At 42.2% G+C, this 22,342-nt stretch overlaps 1 protein-coding gene across 9 annotated transcripts in view; it reads left to right on the top strand.

The window, feature by feature from the left end:
• Positions 1-1,177: 1,177 nt before the first annotated feature.
• The window catches only part of n4bp3 (NEDD4 binding protein 3), a 144,416-nt gene continuing 123,251 nt past the window's right edge, over positions 1,178-22,342 (top strand). For 3 of the 9 annotated variants that reach the window (XM_059990090.1, XM_059990094.1, XM_059990088.1), the window contains exon 1: positions 1,494-2,360. The gene's annotated coding sequence lies outside the window, so the exon portion shown is untranslated. The other 6 variants (XM_059990089.1, XM_059990087.1, XM_059990086.1 and 3 more) reach the window with 5 other exon arrangements.

A 22,342-nucleotide genomic window follows, 5' to 3' on the forward strand; every position in this document is an offset into this window, starting at 1 on the left:
GAGAGAATAAGTTGCAGGGTTGCAGGGAAATAAGAGAAAGGGAGCTGGCATTGGATTCAATGGGCTGTGTGGCACCTTGTGAGTTCTTACATGGTTGAATATTGTTGCTCATTTGGTGTGATTTCCAGTGGCTGAGCCTCTACCTTGACCGTCCTTTAGTTGTTTTATGTGATCCTAGAACATTTTATTAATGTTCTCGTATTTCTTTGTAACTTCTTATGATTGTTTTGTTATCAATGTACTTAGAGGGTGTCTATTACTTTAAATTTTATCCTTTTTTATTTCAACAATTACTTATTATCAGAAACTTATTCATGTTTCTATTTGATTATAAATAGAATATATTGATCCCTGTTTCCTGTGGCTATTATATTTCTCTGTCAGAAAATGTTTACTTTCAGAAATATTAAAACTCAACTCTTCAAAACATCTTACTTCCAATTTAATATTTCGATCACATTTCCATTTCTGATGATGGGTCATTAACTCTTGTTTTTCTGCCCATAGATGCCGACTGTCTTGCTGAATTATTTGAAACTTTACTTTGTTTTTTTTTAGGGGAGGGGGTCTATTTGTTACCTTATCAACAGTTGTGCCTCAGACTTTTCTCAATAGCTCCAGTTATTAACTTACCGGGGCTCTATACGCGCGTGTGTGTGTGTGTGTGTGTGTGTGTGTGTGTGTGTGTGTGTGTGTGTGTGTGTGTGTGTGTGTGTGTGTGTGTGTGTGTGTGTGTGTGTGTGTGTGTGTGTGTGTGTGTGTGTGTGTGTGTGTGTGTTTTCGCGTGAACATTGACTGTAATTTACGCACTGTCCCTTTAGAAGTCCATCTACTGTATATGCACAACTTTTGTAGTCGAGCCGAATTCAATGACCGTAGTGTTTTAGTTTAAAAACTGCGTGTTGCATCTGGCGAAGTGAAAACCATTGTCGAATCTGTTTACGGATCGCCATTTAGTAATGAGTATCGTGGCCACTTCCAAGCAGTGGGGTCCAGTCTCCTTTTTTTCACCAAGGATCCAACCCCGTGCTGCCTGAATTGTCCAGTCCCTCTTTTGCAGATGTCCCGTTCCACTTTGCCACTGCATCCAATAAAGTCAGATTAGCGCTGGCTGCGCTCTCACGGCGTGTCAATTGAGAGGCGGCTGACCCGCAATCTCTTTCAGACAATGTATCGGGACTGAAGCGGGATGGGGGGGGGGGAAGTCTCGCCTGCTTGAGTGCATATTCAGTCTAAATCAACACAGAACGGAATGAAGTCCATCTAAGTGAGTTCATCAGGACGTGAACAGCGATGGGAAGGAATGGAGTTAGCATGAGTGAGTACAGTGTAACGCGTCGGATCTGAATCACCGAGTGCGGTTTAATCCAGTGCAGCAGGTTACACTGGGCGCCGGCGGTCAGTGGAGCTGGTTCCATGTGTCGGATGCGCGCTCGGACGCGGTCTGTGTCCCTGCTGGAGAAGTTGCTGTTGTGATTGTGGAGCTTGTAAGCCAAAAACGTTTCTGGTCGTTTGGGACGGGGATGGTGTTGCCATTCAGTTGGAACGCTTTTGGTTTTCCTCTATATGGGTGGTTAAGCGCCGGCTATCGCGCTCTGTAGGTGGTCCTGTGCATCTGGCCGGCACGTCCAGCGGTGCACTTGTCCTTGTGAGAGTCTGTGGAAGCGGGCGCTCCAGCGGGGGTCGGACCGTCCCGGGTGCAGGCTAGGTGGAGCACACATCAGCCGTGCGTCTAGCGTTACACCAACAAGCGTCGAAGGCAGCATGTAATGTACTATCTTTGAAGCCGCTTCTGTTGCTAACTAACCCCGGCTTCTTTAAAAATTTGCACAGTCTCTTTGAAAGTCTGTTTTAATTTTAATCGAAGTTGAGGATGACCCTTTGGCCCCCTGTACGGTGACTGATCTTTGCACGGATAATTAACTGGCTTTATGCTATCCAGGACTTGTGACAGAGGGGCTGAGAGGCTTACACACTGGGCTTTTGTCCGAAGTTAAATGCACGTTTTTTTTACGGGCCCCGGAGCGTTGAGAAAGTCCTGGCTCAACTGATGCACAGCTGTGAAGGAGGGGATTCGGCTGAATTCCCGGTACCAGAAACCCTCTGAAGAGAGTTCGCCAATGACTATCAGGTTGGAGTGAGACTGGATTCCACTCAAGGATCCTGATATTTAACTGTCCGGGAAGGACAGCAGCTTGAGCCTTTATGGGAGTTGGTGGAAAACCAGTCCAGCAGAATCAGAAGCGAGGGAATGAAAATCAACTAGGGGGAGAATTGGAGGCTTTTTTAAAATCGTCAGTCTATCGTGGAGACGTTGAATGCTGTGTTTTGAAGAATGGCGGTGACTGTATCTTTACAAGGTAGTGTTTATGGCAACCATTCATGCACCCTTATTGAATCCCTAGTCAGTCTTTATTAACGTGGAGGATCGAACACTTTTCTCTACGGTAATTGAAGTGTTTTAGCTAATCCGTTTTATGTCTTGGGAAAGTGATAACTTCTCTGGAAGACAATATCGTATTGGGACAGAAATGTTCTACTATAGTATCTCCTCTACTCGGTAAAATCGATTATTAGGGTCAAAGGAATATATACTGGGGACACAAGTAGCTAGTGAGTTGCCCTGTTGTAAGGAGAGTGGAGTAACGTTGGGACGTTTTGATGGAACTTTAGCTGGTCAGATTCTCTACCTTAAATCTAAGGTATATCTTCAAGTTAATGACCACAATCGAGTTGCATTTACTATATGCAGAGTACAGTGAGGTGCAAGTACAATGATAAGCTTGCTTGCAAGTGCAAAGTACTTGTGATACTAGCACTAGGAATGAGTGGTCTTCTCTGTTCTCAATAGTTCCATTTCCTGAACAGTTGAGGTGATATTTTTTAAGATATATTTACCGGATATCAGATTGGTGATCTGCATTTCCTTCCATTGTTCTGCAATTGGCATGAAATGATTGGAATTTTAGAGTAACTACAGACTCTGTCAGAAAGTGTAGTTTTGGGCAAACATGCTTCCTGTCATGACTATTAAGTTCGACGTATCCTAACGTTTTTACTTTTTTGGTGATCTGGATGTTGCTGGGAAGGCCAGCATTATTATCCCTGATGAAATATTCTTAGCTGAAGTAATTCTGTGAAGGAACGTCCGAAGTGTTGTTGGGTGGGTTGGTTCCAGGATTTAAGTCTAGTGATAATGGAGGAATGGCATATTTCCAAGCTGGGATGGTGTACAATATGGAAGGGAACCTGCAGGAGGTAGTGCATCTTGAGAGCTGAATTCAGAGTAGCCTTGGCAAGTAAATGTAGTGAAGGTTGCAATTTGTAAATGGTACCGACTGTCACAGAATTGTATCGGTGATAAATGGTTTGAAATGCTGGATGGGATGCAAATTAAGTAATCTGCTTTACCTTGGATAGGGTCAAACCTTTTGATAGTTGTTGGAGCCTCATCCTGGCTGGTAGAGAGAACTCCATCACATCCTGACTTGCAGATTGGTAGAAAAAGACTTTGGGATGTCGGGAGCTGGGTTCTCCACCACAGTCTCTGACCTGCTGCTGCAGCCATGATGTCTCTGGGGTTGTTCTGCTCGAGATTCTGGTCAATGATAGCTGACATCTTTTGCTGTGAATGTGGAATTTGCTTTCCAAGAGCAGTTCTAACTGCTAGTGTTGTCATGGACTGATGCACACAGAGGATTTATCAATAGGATTTATCCCTTGCGTTGGTTTGCTTGATTCCTGCAAGGTCCCAGTCTGGCAGCTCTGCCCTTCAATCAGTGAACCACCCTGATGAGTGGTGATGCCACCAAGCCTGTTTTGGTATAGATGTTGAAGGCCCCAATTCTGTATCTGTGAAACTTTCCTTGCTGTTTCCAAGCTCTTGTCCAACATAGACGATACGACAGTATAGTACAGTACTGGACAACCTATTTGGCACACAGTGTTGAATGTTGTGCTGATCTTCAGCAAGAGGTTGCAGAGGGCTGTAGATTCAGCTAACTTCATCGGGGCATAATACTCCCCACTATCGAGGGCATCTTCAAAAGGCATTGGCTCAAGAAGACAGCAGCCATCATTTAGGACCCTCACCGTCAGGGACATGCTTTCCTCATATTACTACCATCCAGAAAGAGGTTCAGAAGCCTGAAGACCTTCAGTCACTGTTTTAGGAACAGCTTTGTCCCCTTTGAACAGTCTGCAATCCCATGAACACTACCTTATTATTTGTCTTTCACACTATTTGTATATTTTAGTAACGTAGTAATTTTATGTCTTGCACTGTACTGCTGTTATAAAACAATAAATTTAGTGAGTTTAGTTCGTGATTACAGATTTGTTTTTGATTTTCATCCATTTCCCTCCATTCCTTTCACATTCATCTGGCTTTCTAAAGGCCTCTTAAACTCCTTCAAACTACCTGCTTCCATTACTACCCTTGGTAACCTATACAGACACCCACCACACTTTGTGTGTACAGTATATAAAAAAATAAATTTGCCCTTCATGTTGACTTTAAACTTTTTATCCTCTAACCTTAAAAACATCTTCTAGTGTTTGATACTTCTACCTTAAGGATAAGATTTTATCTATCTATCCTATCCCTGCCTCTCATATCAGATTTCCCATGAGCCTCTGAGGCTCTAGGAGGAGCAGCCCAAGTTTGTCCAACTTCTCGTTGTCGCCCTTGCCCTCTAATCCAGGCAGTGTCCTGGAAAATCTCTTCTGCGCTCTCACCACTGTCTCCACATCCTTTCTGTAATGGGGTGACCAGAAAGACATGCAGTATTACAAGTGCAGTTTGACTAAAGTTTGTGTATAGCTGCAGAATGACTTCTTTACTATTATACTCAACACCCCTATGTCCTGCACTGCCTTTACCACTTTTTCCACTTGCGTTGAAGTGTGGGCCTGGACCCCAAGATCCCTTTGTACCTCAATGCTACTAAGGGATCTACCATTAACTGTATACTTTCTCCTTTCATATGACTCTCTTAAGTGCAACAATTCACACTTGCTCAGATCAATCATCATCTGCCACTTCTGTCTAACTGATCTGTGATTATATATACGCAACAGAGGTCTCAGCAATGATCCTTGCCAAATGCCACTGGTCTGGGAGCACCAGAGACAACAGCCTTCTTCCTCTACGGGAGTAGAGTTGTTTAATCAGCTGAAGGAGGATGGTTGCTGGTAATAGAGAAGTGTTTTTTTTGAGAATCTCATGTCATGAGGTCTGGAGTTGAAGTTGGGCTCCAGGGCCCATGGTATTTCTTACCCCTTTGTCTTCCAGTAAGACAGGATATACATATTGAGATAGTGTGGAACAAGTCCGTCTGGCCCTTCAAGCCATGCTGCCCAGCAACCCTAGCCTAATCACGTGCAATTTACAACGTGCAATTAACCCACCAACTGGTATGTCTTTGGAATGTAAAAAGAAACCAGAGAACCTGAGGAAAGCCATGCAGTAACACTGAGAACGTACAGACTCCTTACTGACTGTGGTGGGAATTGAACCTGAGTGACTGGTACTGTAAAGTGCTGTGCTACCGCGGGACTACAGTGGTGGAGCCCAGCATGTTTTCAGTAAGACGTTGCTTGTTAGGCAATTGCTTGAATGGTCTGTAGTATAACTCTTCAATTTGGACCCCAGTCCCCAGTTGTTTGTGAGAAGGAACCTGCAAGGTCCATGGGACTAGCAATGACTAGCGCCCAGTCTGTCATTGATTTGTGTTGTGGTGCACTGAATGGCTGGCCTGACCACAAGGTGGTTAAGAATCAAGCGCAGAGCTGTGGGCCTGGAGTCCTGTTCAGGCCAGATTCTAACCAAGGAACATTGGTGGAACAGATCAGCTAATACCAAGGTCACTATCAATGAAGTCTTTTAAAATTCCTGATGGGAATGAAAAAGATTGCAAGAGCAAGAAAGTTGCATATCTTTCTAATTTACTAAAAAATTAGCAATTATTTAAACAGTGTAAGGGTTTTTCATCTTTGGCCAATCTCTTCTAAAGTGACTATGATGCCACTGGAAGGTTAAGGTCAGTTCATAGGCCGCCCACAATTGATTTTTAAAAAATTAGTGACTGGTACTTCCCTTTGCTCTGTTTAAAATCCAGCCTGTCTCTGAGAGTATTTCTGACTTGTCCCAGACTTGTACTGTCTACACAGTGACAGTATCTAGTAAGTTTGAAGAATTGACTCTAGTCTCTGTGCTAGTGATGTCAGTGGTTTGTATTTTTGGTAGATAGAGATGATTTTTGTCTGGAATGTGGCCTTGTGTCTCTTTCCACTGCAATGTAAACATTTCATGAGTTTATGCAGGAACGTTTTAGAAATTGTCTGGCAGGGAGTAATTTAGTAACACCAGGAGGACAATGAGTGTTTGACTGTTGTTAGTTCTCCAAAACAAGCCTGAGCCTTTGTTGATAAGTCTCTACTCTATCGCTCTGTGTTTGGGTTAAACTGTTGAGTTTTTCTTTTCAAATTCATTGCATTCTTCTGGTGCAACCTCCCGTCCCCCCCCCCCCCCCCAACTCTTCTATGAACAAAAATAAAGAACGAGCAGAGTATATTTCACCAACCATTCTAATAGATTACTGTGCATCCTTGTGATTTGTTGAAAGTTATCCAGTCTAACAAAGGTGTTTGATCAGTTTAGGTTCCACGTTGGTTGGCTGTGTTTTGTTTATGGTGGCGATTGCCTCAAAGGACCATCAAGTGCACTGTAACCTTGTGTTGTGAAGTAAAGGAAATGGGCATGTGTGGACTTGGAGCAGTGACAAGAGTGACGTTCAATTGTAAAGCAGGAGCTCAGATTGTTTTGTTCTTTTCAATGTTTCTTTGTCTGTATCCTTCAAATAAGGAGAGAAGAGATGAAATATGAGGGAAAGCTAGCCAATATAATAAAAGATACCAAACATTTTTTAGATATATAAACAATTAAAGGGAGGCAAGTGGATATCAGACCACTGGAAAATAATAATTGGAGCCAAAGAAATGGCGGACAAACGGATTAAGTATTTTGCATCAGTCTTCATTGTGGAAGACACTGGTAGAATGCCAGAAATTCAAGAGTGCGAGGGGGGCAGAAGCGAGTGTAGTTGCTGTTCTTAAGGAGAAGGTACTTGGGAAGCTGAAAGGTCTGAAGGTAGGTATGTCACCTGGAGCAGGTGGACCACACCCCAGGGTTCTGAAAGAGGTAACTGAAGAGACTGTGGGGCCATTAGTAATGATACTTTGAGGATCACAATTCTGGAATGGCTCTGAAGGACTGGATGATTGCAAATGTCACTCTTTAAGAAGGGAGAGAGGCAGAAGAAAAGAAATTGTAAGGCCTTTTAGCCTGATGTCGGTGTTTGGGGAGATGTTGGAGTTCATTATTAAGGTGAGGTTCCAAGGCAGTTGGAGTCACATGATGAAAAAGGCCAGTCAGCATGGTTTCCTTGCTTCCTTGAAATTCTTTGAGGAAGTAACAGGCAGAATAGCCTAAGGCGAGTTCATGAATATTATTTATTTGGAATTTCACAAGGCTTTTGACAAGGTGGTACATGAGGCTGCTTAACATACTTGTGGACCTCCTCTGAAACCTCTCCCATGCCAGCACATGGCATGGATGGAAGATTGGCTGTTGCAGGAGGCAAAGAGTGGGAACAAAGTGAGCCTTTTCTGGTTGGCTGCCAGTGACTAATGGTGTATTGCAGGGGTTGGTGCTGGGACTGCTTCTTTTAAAGTTGTGCGTCATTGATTTGGATGATGAAATTGATGGCTTTGTAGCCAAGTTTGTGGACAGAATGAAGAGAGGTGGAGGGGCAGGAGTGTTGGGGAAGCAAGGAATCTGCAGAAGGAATTGTATTGGGAGAACGGGCAAAATAGTGGCACATAGAATATCATGTAGGGAGATGTGTAGTCATGCAGTTTGGTAGAAGGAATAAAGTCATGGACTATTTTCTAAGCAGACAGAAAATTCAAAAATCTGATACAGAAAGAGATTTATGAGTCCTTTTGCAGGATTCTCTATTGTTAACTTGTAGGTTGAGTGGGTGGTAAGGAAGGTAATTGTAATGTTAGCATTCATTTCAAGAGGGCTGGAATATATGAGCAAGGATATAATGTTGAAGCTTTATAGGCATTGGTCAGACCACATTCGGAGCATTGTGAGCAGTTTTGGGCCCCTTATCTAAGAAAAGATGTGTTGTCACTGAAGAGGTTTCAGAGGAGGTTCACAAGTATGATTCTAGGAATGAATGGGTTAAGCCATCAGGTGTGTTTGATGGCTTTGGACCTGTACTCATTGGAGTTTAGAAGAATGAGGGGGAGGGAGTCTCATTGAATCCCATTGAATATAGTGAGGCCTACACAGAGTGGATGTGGAGAGGATGTTTCCCATGGTGTGGAGTCTAGGATCAGTGGGCACAGCTTCAGAATAGAAGGGGACATCCATTTAGAACTGAGGTGAGGAGGAATTTCTTTAACCAGAGGGTAGTGAATCTGTGGAAGCCTAGTTGTTTTTAAAGTGGAAGTTGATAGATTTAAGATTAGTTAGGCTGTCAAATGTTACAGGGAGAAGGCAGGAGAATGGGATTGAGAGGGATAATAAATCAGCCATGATAGAATGGCAGTACAGATGCAGTAGGCCAATGGCCTAATTCTGCTCTTATGTCTTATGATCTAAATATGTTGAATATTGTCAGGGACTCTCTGTGGTACCCTTGTGTATCTAAATCCCCAGTACTGAGCACTGTTTTGGATGCTGGAAGTAATCTAGATGAAATGGAGTGGCAGAGGAGCAGAGAGAGGAATGGATGGTGTTGCAATGGACAAGTTCAGAGCTTGATCAAAGAGGTGGGTATAATGGGGGTTTTGGAGGCAGTAAGTGAAGTGGGAGGTGAGGTGGGAAGAGATACTGATGAGGGAGTTTTAATGTGTATGATAAAAATGCTAAGAAGTCTCCACTGGTGATGGTCAGCCCAAATCCGCAGAAAATAAATAGTTTGGGCATGAAAGAGAATGGAAAGACTTGAAAATATTGTAAATTACTGGTTAAGAAAAATGAGTTTTGAAAACAGGGATAGATTTTTTAGATGTTTGCTTCCTGTGTCTTTATAAATATAAAGTAGTGGGTGCGCTGCAGGAAAACAAGTAAACAATGTAACGAGGATTGCAAACCTGCCTTGGCAAGGAGGTCACCTCCGGCCAGATTTCTCTCCACTGTTAGAAGATGCCTGTAGGGTCACTGCTTGGCTTACGATTGACTGTGCAATCCACAGAGGTGCTCTAGACTTAAGATGCTCTTTGGCCTTAGTGCCTTTGAGGGTGAGTCTACCACTGTGGCTTTGAGGCAGGTGCTGAAATGGGTTGGAAGGGGAACTGGTGGTTGGACACTCAGTCAGGACTTGATGAGGTGGGTGTGTCCCTGAGATACGTGGCAGTAGTGGTGATGATGGGAGGTGGAGAGAGGACCGTCTTGTTGTATGGAGGTGTGACTTGAGACAGAGTTGATCCCAAAGATCAGTGCCTGTAATGGAAGGATAGCTGAAACTGGACCATGGAATGGCCAGGTGGGTCATTTGGAGTTGGGGAGTGGGAATGGGTGGAACTCGAATAACAGAGGTAAGGAAAGGGGCCGCCTTTGTTCAGCTTTCTACTGTGGGGCTGACATCTCACTAAAAGGCTGCTCTGTAAATTAAGTAATGGCATGACAGTGTGGGACTGACCAGAGACTATCATTTTTTTAGAACAACATAACTCTATAGATGTTGTGCAGGAACCAATGTGTCAGACATTCCGATAGGGCCCAAGTGCAGAGAGAGCAATGCTGAAGCAGGTCAACAGTTCACTGACTTTAATGAGCATTGTTGCAGAACTTAAAGGAAAAGCAAAATGATAAACACTGAGCCAACAGGGCTGTTAACTTTCAGTTCGGGGAAGTCAACAGTGTGGCTGGAAGCAATAAATACTAAATGAATATAGCTCCTTTTCAGCGTCTGCCAGTGAGGTGGTCCTCTTTTCAGATAAGGACGAGGGTAAGCAGGGAGCATAACGTGGCTGTGCTTTGGGTCAAATCTCCACAGGACTACAATGAAAAGTAGCGAGTTAAGTACAACAGCCATTAGTTGGAAAGTGTATACTCACGAGTGCGATTGCTGACCCTGTTGTGCAGCTCACCTGTGGGGGTGTGTAGACCCTGCAACAGTCTGTGATCATGACACATGGCACAGGCCTGTGACAATCATGTCTTCTAGAGGTCAAGGCCGATTTGCAACTGGAAGCTTTATGCTAAATATTTGGAATGATGTCGTTTGAGCTAGAAGGGATAACGGTCATGTTCCACTCTGGAAATTAGTTTTATTTGTTTCCCCTAGACACTTGTGCTGAATAAACACTGCTCTATAAAAAAAAATTTCTAAGTCAAGTGACCTCGTGATAGGTGTGTACAGTACAATAGCACATTGTAATTACGCTTCATTTCATGTGAAATTGTTCCTTCCCAATTATTATGCTTGGTCTCCTTCAGAGAGATAAGGCATCATCTCTGAAGTTTGACTTCAAGTTTTATAATAGGATTGCATTATAAGCACAAAGGCTCTGCTGACATTTTGTGCTTAATGTAGGTAGAATCCATGGTACATCGATCAAAGTGAGTTACAGGAAGTTGCTATGTTGCAGTAGTGCACAATTACAGTTAATCAGGAGTGCTTCAAGTTGGCACTGAAACTGAGCCAACCTCACAAGAATAAAATATGGTAGTTTATATGGTTGAGGCTTATTATCTAAAATCAGGTTCTTCTCTAACTTTCATACTTATTCTCATTCTTTCTAATCACTCAATTGTTAATTTCACTGCAAGATTTGATGATTTTGTTTATATGAAGGAAACTATGTACAGACATGTTATTTTACAAAAGCAGTTGAAGAATAGCATCATGCATACTAAGGAGAAAGCTGATTTTCAAAGCAGAATAGGCATTATGGGCTCTGCAGTGTTGACCTACTTTTCTTTTTAGAAAGACCTATTTGCCCAGTGTATGCAACCACACTGATATTTGGCCCTTTAAGAGCTCTAAATCTGGGACAACTGTCGCTATTTATTCTAGTTGTGTTTCTCTCTGGGCAGTTTGGTCCCTTTGATTATTTACAAGATTTGGGATCCATACCCCAAACCAAATGCCACTGGTCTTGGAGCACCAGAGACGACACCAGCTGCCTTCCTCTACTGGAAAAGGAATGCCTACTGTTCCATGCCTAGAACACTTTTTGGGAGAACCAATCACTTGGCTGCCTTCTCTTATTTGCATACAGGTAGAGGCTAAAGAGCAAAGCTCCAGAGATAAGATCAACAAAGAGGTGGTCGTGGGAGACAGGAGTGGCTACAGGATTTCTTTGAGTCAGTGAACTGGGCCCTGTTCAAGGACTCATCAGATGAATTGAATGAGTATCACGGACTTTACAAAAACAGTCCCCACAAAATCATTCTGATTTTTCCTGGATGAACCATGAGATCTGCAATCTACCGAGGGCCACATCAGTGATACGATTTCCAGGAAGATATCTCGCGCGTGAAATGACCAAACTGGAATCACTGAGGGATGCTTGACAGCTGTGGCAGGGCTTGAATGCTATTCCCTGTTACAGGTGAAATCAAGTGACATGGCTGACACCAAGGCTTCAACTCCCAGATGAACTCAATGCATTCAATACTCGCTTTGACCATTAAAACATGGACAAACCATCACAATCTTCCACAGCCTCTCTGACCCTGTGATTTCAGTCTCTGAGGCTGATGTGAGAGCATCTTTCAGGGGAGTGAATCCACAGAAAGCATCCGCCCCAGATGGGCTTCCTGGCTGAGTTCTAAAGACCTGAGCTGATCGATTGTTTGGATTGTTTACCAATACCTTTAACCTCTGAATTCTGCAGTCTGAGGTACCCACTTGATTCGAGTGGGCTTCCATTATACCGGTTCCTGAGAAGAACATGGTTACCTGCCACAATACCTGCAACTATAGTCCAGTAGCACTTACACGCACTGTGATAAAGTACTTTGAGAGGTTGGTGGTGAAACATATCAATTCCTGCTTGAGAAACAATTTGGATCTGGTCTAATTTGGCTATCATCGCAAGAGGTCCACAGTAGGTGCCATTTCTTTGGCTGTACACTCGACCTGGGAACATCTGGACAGCAAAGATGCATATATCAGGATGCTCTTTATTGATGACAGTATTCAACAGTATTGTCCCCGAAAACTAATCAATAGGCTCCAAGACCTTGGCCTCAATATCTTCTTGTGCAATTGGATACTCTTTTTCTTTGCAGACTCTAGTCAAGTTGGGTTGGCAAGAACATCTTCTACACAATCTTTATCAGCACAGATGCACACCGAAGCTGTATGGCTGTGTGCTTAGCCCCTGCTCTACTCGCTTTACAGTAACGACCGTGTGTCTAAGCACAACCCAATACCATATTTATGTTTGTTGATGACACCACTATCTTTGGCCAAATCAAAGGCGGTAATAAATTGGCAAATAGGAGGGAGAATAGAAAATCTACTAGTACCTCTACTTCCACATAAGTTTGTGAAGATTCTGCATGGCGTCTAAAACATTGACAAACTTCTGTAGATGTGTGGTGGAGCATTTATTGACTAGTTGCATCATGGCTTGGTGTGGGAACACCAATGCCCTGGAATGGAAAATACTACAAAAAGTAGTGGATCAGGAGTAAAGCCCTTCCCACCATTGAGCACATTGACACGGAGTGCTACACAGAAAAGCAGCATCCATCATCGTAGAACCCCCCCTCCCCCACCCAGGCCATGCTCCTTTCACACTGCCGCCATCAAGAAGGTAGTAAGAGGCCTCAAGACCCACACCAGCAGGTTCAGGAACAATCACTACCCCTCCACCATCAGGTTCTTGACTCAACTTTACTTGCCCCACCATTGAATTGTTCCAATAATTTAGGTACTCACTTTCAAGGACACCATCTTATGTTCTTCATATTTCTCGTTTATTATTGTTTTTGCTCTTTTCTGTATATTTACAGTTTGTTATCCATTGCTCAATGTTTTCTTTTGTTTATCCAGTTGGGTACAATATTGATTCTATTGTGTTTCTTGGATTTACAGTGAATGCCTGCAAGAAAACAAATCAGGGTTGTATATCGTGACGTAAATGTAGTTTGATAATAAATTTACTTTAAGAATGTTTCTGGGAATCAAAGGGTTAATGTATGAGGAGCATTTGATGGCTCTGGCCATTACTCACTGGAGTTTAGAAGAACGTGGTGGGGGGAAGGGGGGGAGATGTCATGAAACGTATCAAATATTGAAAGGCCTAGGCAGAGTGGATATGGAGAGGATGTTTCCTATAGTGAGGGAAAACTTCAGCTGCTGATCCAGTAAATTTACCACAGCATTACAGTAAAAATTTGTTTTTAAAGAGATTTTGGGATGTCCAGAGTTCCTCACAATTATTAAGATACTTCTGAAGTCCAGCCACAATGGGAAGAAGTGTAATGGCTATTTGCACACAGTAGGGTCTCGGTAAAGGAATCTTTGATGGGATTATCTGTTGATTCAAACTGTTAATGTTGAACACATTTAGAAGAAACCCTGCTGCTTTTCAGATACTTTTGGGAGTTCTTTAGCATTTCACTGAGCCAGATGCAGAATCTTGTGTTTTTTTTTAAGCTGTCTTCAAAACTTTGATCCTGCGCTTCCTCAGGGCTGCTCTGAAATGTCCCGTGAGTTATCACCCTATTGCTTGAAAGCACACATACCAACACTGAGCTAGGGTGGACGTGAACAACTGTTTAGCAAGGAGAACCAAACTGCATGCAAAATCATGTGGAATAGCCAAAGATGAAATTGAAAACAGTTTTGGCAAACTTTGAAGTTCAGCAGCTCTTGCTAATGAAAAGCAGCAATCAACAGAATTAATGGAATTTTTAACTATAAGATGGAGTAGAACAAATGCCAGACCAAACCATTCTCAGAGGCTTCAGACTCTGGTCAAATCACATCTTGAATAATGTCCGTTTTTTGGCATCAGGTTACCCAGGTGATTGCCGATGCTGTAGAGATACCTGATCTCAATGTTCAAGGCCTAATTCATGAGTACTTTGCTCTAGAAAGTCATTCATATGGTGTACTTTTTAAAATCCTGCTGTACAATGAGATGAAAGTATCACATTGAAACAGTACATGGTTTGAAAGAGGATGGTTGTTGATTGTGCTCGTCGTGTGCCTGTGTATGAACTCTATAGTGTACACAGTAGTGAAACCAGCTGTCACATTATGCTGGTTTGTTGCAGCTAATATGCTCTAAAGAAAAGATCTGGGCCTCAAGTGTCTTGAACAGAAGGAATGCAGCCAGCAGTTCTGTAGATAGGGGTATCCTGAAATATTGCTGTGGAATCCACCACACCAAAAAAAATAAAAATTTTCTTCAATGGACTGTATTTCTTTGCATATTCCATGTAAAGCCTTGTATCTGAGGCTGCACAAGTATTTCCCAAAGGTCTAAGTGTCTGATCATCCCCTAGGAATACAGTATGCCCATTTCCTTGTCCATTTCCCCACCCTTCATTAGGATGTCAGATTCAGCCCCGTTATTAAAGTGCAAATTCTTGTTGGGAGCTCCTACCATGGTTGGAAAGTACTTGGATAGAATCACATTTTCTACGCAAGTCTTGAAATTGCTCATAAATTCTCTGTGTAATTGCATTGATTGTCATCATTAAGATTTTCCTGCACTTTACTCATTATACGCACAAGGAAACCCTTCCCTCTCCATCCTGGAAGGAACTTGAACCGCTGTTACATCATGTGTCTGTGTCTGTGCAGAAATTCGGTTAGAGGAAAAGGTGCTACAATCATTCTTAATTTGTGAGTCATTCTGTCTGTAACTATTGTTGGGGATTGGGAAGAGGGTTTTGCAAGAGGAACAGCATCAGGGTTGGAAGGGTGATCAGTGTCGAGCAGTACTCGTCACATTTCTGTGAAAATGAATTACCATTTCACTCTGGAGGAGGGAGGGAGTCCAGTTTCTCAGTTGCACAACAATGAAGTTGTCCATTTACATTTCTGGGCACTAAAATTTGGATTATTTCAATTCAGTACTTACTTGGCTTGAGCTCGGAAAACAAAAGTTCTTGTTACAACTCAGTGTAAGGATTGGATGTGAAAATTCTCTAATGTCAGCAGGTGCTTTCTTGAAGTTGGAAGTTCAGGGTTTCTACTCTGGTAATGGACAAGACACAATGCGACAGTTGAGCATTTCCAAGCATTTCTACTTAGATTTTTAAAGACTTCTACTAAATATATCCCTTTTTTAAAAAAAGGGAATTTACTCTGTTGGTCACTGAGCGTTGATGCTGTCATTTGGGCTGGAAAGTGAAACATTGTTTTCCATCAGTAGCATCCTTTGTCTTGATTGCAGAAATAACAAACAAAAATAAATTCAATTCTTGCACTGACAGGCACGGCCATGGCAAAACCAATGGATTTTCATTCTGAGCCATTCTTTTTATATGTGTCAGCATTACTGCAGTGCAGCTAAATCACCTTCCCTGTTTGTAAACCTTTTAATATAACTTTATCCTTGCGTGTTATTGATATGTGCATTATTTATGCACATTTTATTAAGACTCCTACAAACACTGAGAGGTTTCAGAATTATTCTGTCATTTAGTGCTGAGTACCTGTTAAACAAATTATTCTTGTGTTCTGTCAGTTGGACGGATTTGCTTGGATTATTAATGTAAAACTTTGATGATCTGTAAGTCTATGTAGAGCTGTACCTTGCTAATAATATGAGCAATAGGACCAGTTTCAGAGCTTTTCTGGTGGCTTGCTGTTCGGTGTAATATGTTTGTGTCGATGGCTCACCTTCTGGTCTTGATTCCCAATCTGATACGGAATGTTGGCTAATCTTTATAAGTATCCCAATTAATTCCCATTAATTTAGTATTCCAGTTTACTAACTACTAACTTGTGGCCATCTGGTTAAATGGCTTCGGCTTGGCTATATTAACCTCAGTACCTGTCTTTTTTTTTTAAACTTCGTATATGAATGCAGAGTTGAGTTTACAGTAAGGTCAGCCACAGCCTTATTAAATTTGAGAGCAGGCTTGAGGGAACAGGTGCCTATTCCTCCATCTCATTCATTTGTATATACATCAAGAGTTGACCACAAGTTAGGGTAGCTTATTACAAAGTCGGTAGTTTCTGTGAAACTGGCCATTAGAAATTGATAATGTGTCATTAACATGCCCACCTTACTATGGTTCAGCATGTGGAGTGACTTTTACTTCACCTTTCATATCCGACACGATGCTGTTATATGTATCCTGGGTATACTTGCCTAGATGCCTACCACAAGTTGGTAACCAAGGAAGTAAAGTTCTTACAGTGATTAATGACACCTGTGCAGACTGCTTTCGTCTTGCTGTTTTACTACCGCACACTCCATTATGAAGTATGTATGCATTCATTGGAATTAAGATCACTTCCCCAAGGGAAATATCCATTCCTCATTTATATTCGCTAATCAGAAACGAAATGAGGAACATCTGGTATTCGATGAGCCACATGTAAATGGCCTGTGTTGGCTGGGATATGTAAAACTAGTTGTTTTGTGGCTGAGATGTCTGATGCAGGTATAAATTTTAGAATTCATTCGGACGGTTCTGACATTTAAATTGTTTAAAATGTTGAAAGAATTGGAAAGAAGAATTTTTTTTGTGGTTCAATTCTTCCGCCCCCTCCGCCCCCCAAGCTTTGTTGTGATTAAAATATGAATCATGGCTTGGTGATAATGCATTTAACTGAGTTAAAGTCCTGTTCTAAATGAGTGGAAAATATAATCCTGGCATTGCTGTGGACAACAAAGGGATTACTACATTGCTGGTGGTCCGGTCTTTCAGATGAGCTGTTTTACTGAGGTCATGTCTGAATCTAAGGGAGAGGTGCAAGGTTAAAAACTGAATAGGAGAACATCATGGTGTCCTGCCTGCCTGATGCCACAAGTGTGAAACGTGTACCAGGATGCCTTTTGTTTTCTGAAGAACTAAATGATGATTTCGCATCCTATCCCATGTGAAGACTTACACTTCCAATAGCTGGGAATAACTTAGACAGAGAATTTACTGTAATTTTGTAAGTGATCCTTTTTGCTGTAGCTTTTGTACATTTTGTGTAGTGATTTGTTATTGATTCTTAGCAAGAATCCTACAGCTATAATGAATTTAGAATCCTTATTTTGATTTTTATTTCTCTTGCCCCTGACTGTCCACACTGAGCAACTGAATACTCCCATCAGCACAATTCCCTAGCTCTGTATTTTAACTTATTTATTTTATTGACATCAGGAGTAGGCCCTTCCGGCCCTTTGAGCTGTGCTGCCCAGCAATCAGTCAATTTAACTGTAGCCTAGTCACGGGACAGTTTACAATAACCACAGGGTTTCCTCAAGTTCCTTACAGGCTGTGCCAGGAATTGAACCCAGGTCACCTGTACCGTAAAGTGTTGCCCCATCCACTACGCTCTCATGCCACCCTGAGACTATGTCCCCTTCTGGAGCCTTTATTACTATTTGGCAATGATCTCATTTGAAGCACATTTTCCTACAGTGTTCCACAATTTCTTACAATTTGGAATGATGTCATTTTGGCCAATTGAGATTTTGCTAACACACAAAACAATCCCATTCCTCCACTACTTTTTTCCCCCCTCTGTTACATATTCTCCTTGGATTCCTCAGACTCCACCACTCAGGTACATATTAGTGGCAAGTTAGCTGGTGTGTAGCCGGTAGTTAGTTAGTAACTAATATGCAGCCACAGTCAGTTAGCACGCATTTTGGGATGTGGGAGGACATTGGACCAACCAGATAAAATTAACACGATCACAGAGAGGAACTACAAACTCCACCCACGCAGGCAGCATTCAAGGTCAGGACAGAACCCAGCACCAGAGCTGTGAGCCAGCAGGTTCTGCTATCTCTGTCACTGTGCATTCATTGTGACCAGCTAAATCCAAAATTCTTGCCTAGTTGTTCCTGCAGTAGGGAAGAAACTTGGAATCTTAGGGGGATATTTTGTCTTATTGGAATTTGCAGGAAGTCTTCAATCTGTCTGAGTTCTCAGACTGAATGGTGGTCTTTGAAGTGGGAAGACCAGTCGGAAGCATTCCATTCCGAGTCTGGATACAGTCTCCTGCAGCTGTGAGCAGGAATCTCAAAGGCTACATTCCTGCTCAGTATTGAGTGAGTACATGTCCTTGGAGCTGAAGAATTATGTAGGGGAATTATCTATTGGTGATATACGTGGGAATAAAAATAATATGGGAAGGATAGGAATGAAGTTCTACTGTGGGACTTTGAGGAACTAAGGACCAAATCACAGGACATAATCTCAAAAATTATAATGTCAGGATTGTTATGTGAGCCATGTGCAAATTGGCATACTCAAACAGATGAATGCATAGCTCGGTGGTGTGCAAATGAAATGCTATATTTCAAGAAGGGAAAAGATTTTTTTTCTGATAGTTCAAGTTATTAAACTGGGCTGCAGCCAGCGAATTGGGTATCTAGAGCATTAGACAGACCTTTAAATAATAGAAGTGGGACAGGGTTTAGGTTAGGTAAAGGTTACAGATTTAAAGTAAAGTCAGGCTGTAAAACAAAATGGCAAACTGGGTGGTGATTTAGTGAGAGGAAAGTTCACAGAGTTCAACAATAGTCATGGAACATAGAACAGTACAGGACAGCACAGGTTCTTCAGCCCACAATGTTGTGCTGACCCTGTCACCTACTTTAAGATCAATCTAACCCTTCCCTCTCACGTAGCCCCCATTTTTCTTTCATCCATGTGCTTTCTAAGAATCTCTTAAATATCCCTAATGCATCTGCCTGTACTACAATTCCTGGCAGCATGTTCCATGTACCTACCACTCTGTACCTACCATGTACCTACTCATGTACCTACCATGTGCTTTCTAAGAATCTCTTAAATATCCCTAATGCATCTGCCTGTACTACAATTCCTGGCAGCATGTTCCATGTACCTACCACTCTGTTTTTTTTAAAAAAAACTACCTCTGACATTCCACCCCCCCCCCAAAAAAAACTTTCCTCCAAACCACCTTAAAATTATGTCCCCATCTATTAGCCATTTCTACCCTGGGAAAAAGACTTTATCTACTCATATATATACTTATCATCTTCTACATCTCTATCCAGCCACCTTTCATCCTCCTTCTCTGCAAAGAAAAAAGCTCTAGCTCACTCAACTTATGAATTGTCGTTCAAGATGACAACGGGTCGATGATTTTCCGGCAGCTCACTGAAGTTCCTTTTTCTGAACTACTGTTGCAGAAATCTGCAGCCTGTAACTTTCCTTGAAGAAATGTGCTTTCGAACTGTCTTATTGAACTAGTTGCACAGTTTGCCACCTTTTGCACAGTCCATCTTTGTGTGTAGTTTTTCATTAATTCTACTGTTTCTTTGTATCTACTGTGAATGCCTGCAAGAAAATGAGTCTCCAGGTAGTATATGGTGACATATACAGTATATCTCTTGATAATGACTTTACTTTGATCTTTACCCTCATAAGACATGCTCTACATTGCAGCCAGATTCCTGGTACATCTCCAGTAGTAGTAATACATCAGTAGAAAGTGAAGTAGCGTATTGTCTGCTATTGCATTCACTGTTTGCCTGTACAGTGTGGCTTCCTCTGCGCTGAATAAACCAAACCCAGGTTAGGAGATTGCTTTGTGAAATACCGGCGCTCGGGCTGCATGTGGTCCTGAAGTTCCTATTGCATGCCACTTCGGTTCTCAACCCCATTCCAAACTGTCACAGCAGTAGAATCGCAGAGATGAGAAAATCTGCACAAAGCAGAATATACAAAATGCCGGGGGATCTGGTTTTCATTTGGATTCCAGCATCTGCAGTTTTATTCACTTCCATTGCTGCTGCCAGCCTTACTGAGTTCCTCCAGCATTTCATGTGTTTTGTCTTCCGGCAGTCTATTCCAATGCTATAGTGTGGTCTAACATAAACTCGAAGAGCAACAGTTCATCTAAACTCTGAGCACATTGCCACTCGCTCAAATAACACAGAGTTCACACCACTTGTAAGGAGTTTATACGTTCTCCCCGTGACCATGTGGGTCTACTCCAGGTCCTCCGGTTTCCTCCCACAGTTCAAAGACATCAGTTGGTGGGTTAATTGGTCACTGTAAATGTTCCCATGATTATGCTCAGATTAAATGGCGGGGGGGGGGGGGTTAGAAATGTTGGACAGTGCGCCTCGAAGGTCCAGAAAGACCTGTTGACCTGTTCCACGCTGTATCTCAATAAATTAATGTATTAAATTAGCAGCTTCAGGTAAACTCTCCTATTGTTTCCCATTATCTTGCTTATGTCCTTTTCTCACTGTTTCTTGAACATATCTTGCTACCATAAACTAGAAGAACAACAGTTTTATCTAAACCCTAAGCACGTTGCCAATCACACAAATGACATAAAACTCGTGCCGCTTCTCAGTACATGCTCCTGATTGTTCATAACCTATTTCTGCATAGGTTTTTGTCTTGTACCTCACCACTGTCCCCCACTCCCCTCCCTTGCCCCCAGGGCAAGCCCCCAGCTCTGTTTAAACACTGTAAACTCCCCATTCCTTACCAGCCAGTCCTGATGAAGGGTTGCTGAGAACATTGACTGGTTCCTCTTTCCACCGCTACTGTTTGACTGAGTTCCTGCAGGATTTCTGGTTTCAATTTGGATTCCAGTATCTGCAGTTTTAATTGCTTCTCAGAAAACAAAACAAAATCTAAAAGGTAAAATTTAAGTGAATTACACCTGATTGCACAAAGCAAATGTAAAACAGACAGATAGACAGACATACTTTATTGATCCCAAGGGAAATTGGGTTTTGTTACAGCCGCACAACCAAGAATAGTGTAGAAATATAGCAATATAAAACCATAAATAATTAAATAATATTGTTATTCATGCCAAGTGGAAATAAGTCCAGGACCAGCCTATTGGCTCAGGGTGTGTGACACTCCGAGGGAGGAGTTGTAAAGTTTGATGGCCACAGGCAGGAATGACTTCCTATGACGCTCAGTGTTACATCTCGGTGGAATGAGTCTCTGGCTGAATGTACTCCTGTGCCTAACCAGTACATTATGGAGTAGATGGGAGACATTGTCCAAGATGGTATGCAACTTGGACAGCATCCTCTTTTCAGACACCACCGTCAGAGAGTCCAGTTCCACCCCCACAACATCACTGGCCTTACGAATGATACTGTTGGTGTCTGCTACCCTCAGCCTGCTGCCCCAGCACACAACAGCAAACATGATAGCACTGGCCACCGCAGACTCATAGAACATCCTCAGCATCATCTGGCAGATGTTAAAGGGCCTCAGTCTCCTCAGGAAATAGAGACGGCTCTGACCCTTCTTGTAGACTGCCTCAGTGTTCTTTGACCAGTCCAGTTTATTGTCCATTCGTATCCCCAGGTATTTGTAATCCTCCACCATGTCCACACTGACCCCTTGGATGGAAACAGGGGTCACCGGTGCCTTAGCCTTCCTCAGGTCCACCATCAGCTCCTTAGTCTTTGGATGGCACAATTTGAGACCAAAAGGGTTTGAGCTGCTAATCACTACAGTAACATGGTTGCTGGATTGGAAATTAAATATTCTAGTAGATCTTGCTTTCAGAAAAGAAAAACAATGAGGAGGCATGAGTTGGCAACTTATAAAGGATAGTGGGGATTAATCTTGGCATAGCAGAACAAGAAACCAAATCATCAGGGGTGGAGAGGAAATTAGATTCTCAAAGAGCAATGCTTGTAGACAGAATCATGAAGGAAGATTGGTGATGGCAGCTTGATGGCTTTTCACCTTGTTCCCCACTTTGGGGAATAGCTTTCTTTAGCAGAATCAGGAAAGCTACTAGGAAACGGGTTATCTTCTATCTTGTGTAATGTGATGGTAATAATAATCTCGAGTGAAATATCTCTTTGGGAAAAGTGGCCACAATACAATAGTCTTGTATAGAGTTCAAGAGAGCCAGCTCTGTTAGAAATTTGTCTTTGACTTTCTTTAGTGTGTGGCCAGTCTAGACTGGGATCATATATTGAAAAGATTTGCTAGAAGATAAACAATGAGAAACAATAAATGAAATATTTAGACTTTCTTACAAACATACATTCCATTGAGAAATCAAAACTATCTCTCCATGCCTAACCAAGGAGGTTATTATGTTAGATTGAAGGCCAGACATTACCAAAAAGTTTAATATGTCTACCAACTCAAATTCTCAAA

The sequence above is a fragment of the Hypanus sabinus genome, chromosome 15 (genome assembly GCF_030144855.1).
Source record: "Hypanus sabinus isolate sHypSab1 chromosome 15, sHypSab1.hap1, whole genome shotgun sequence".
NCBI lineage: Eukaryota > Metazoa > Chordata > Chondrichthyes > Myliobatiformes > Dasyatidae > Hypanus > Hypanus sabinus.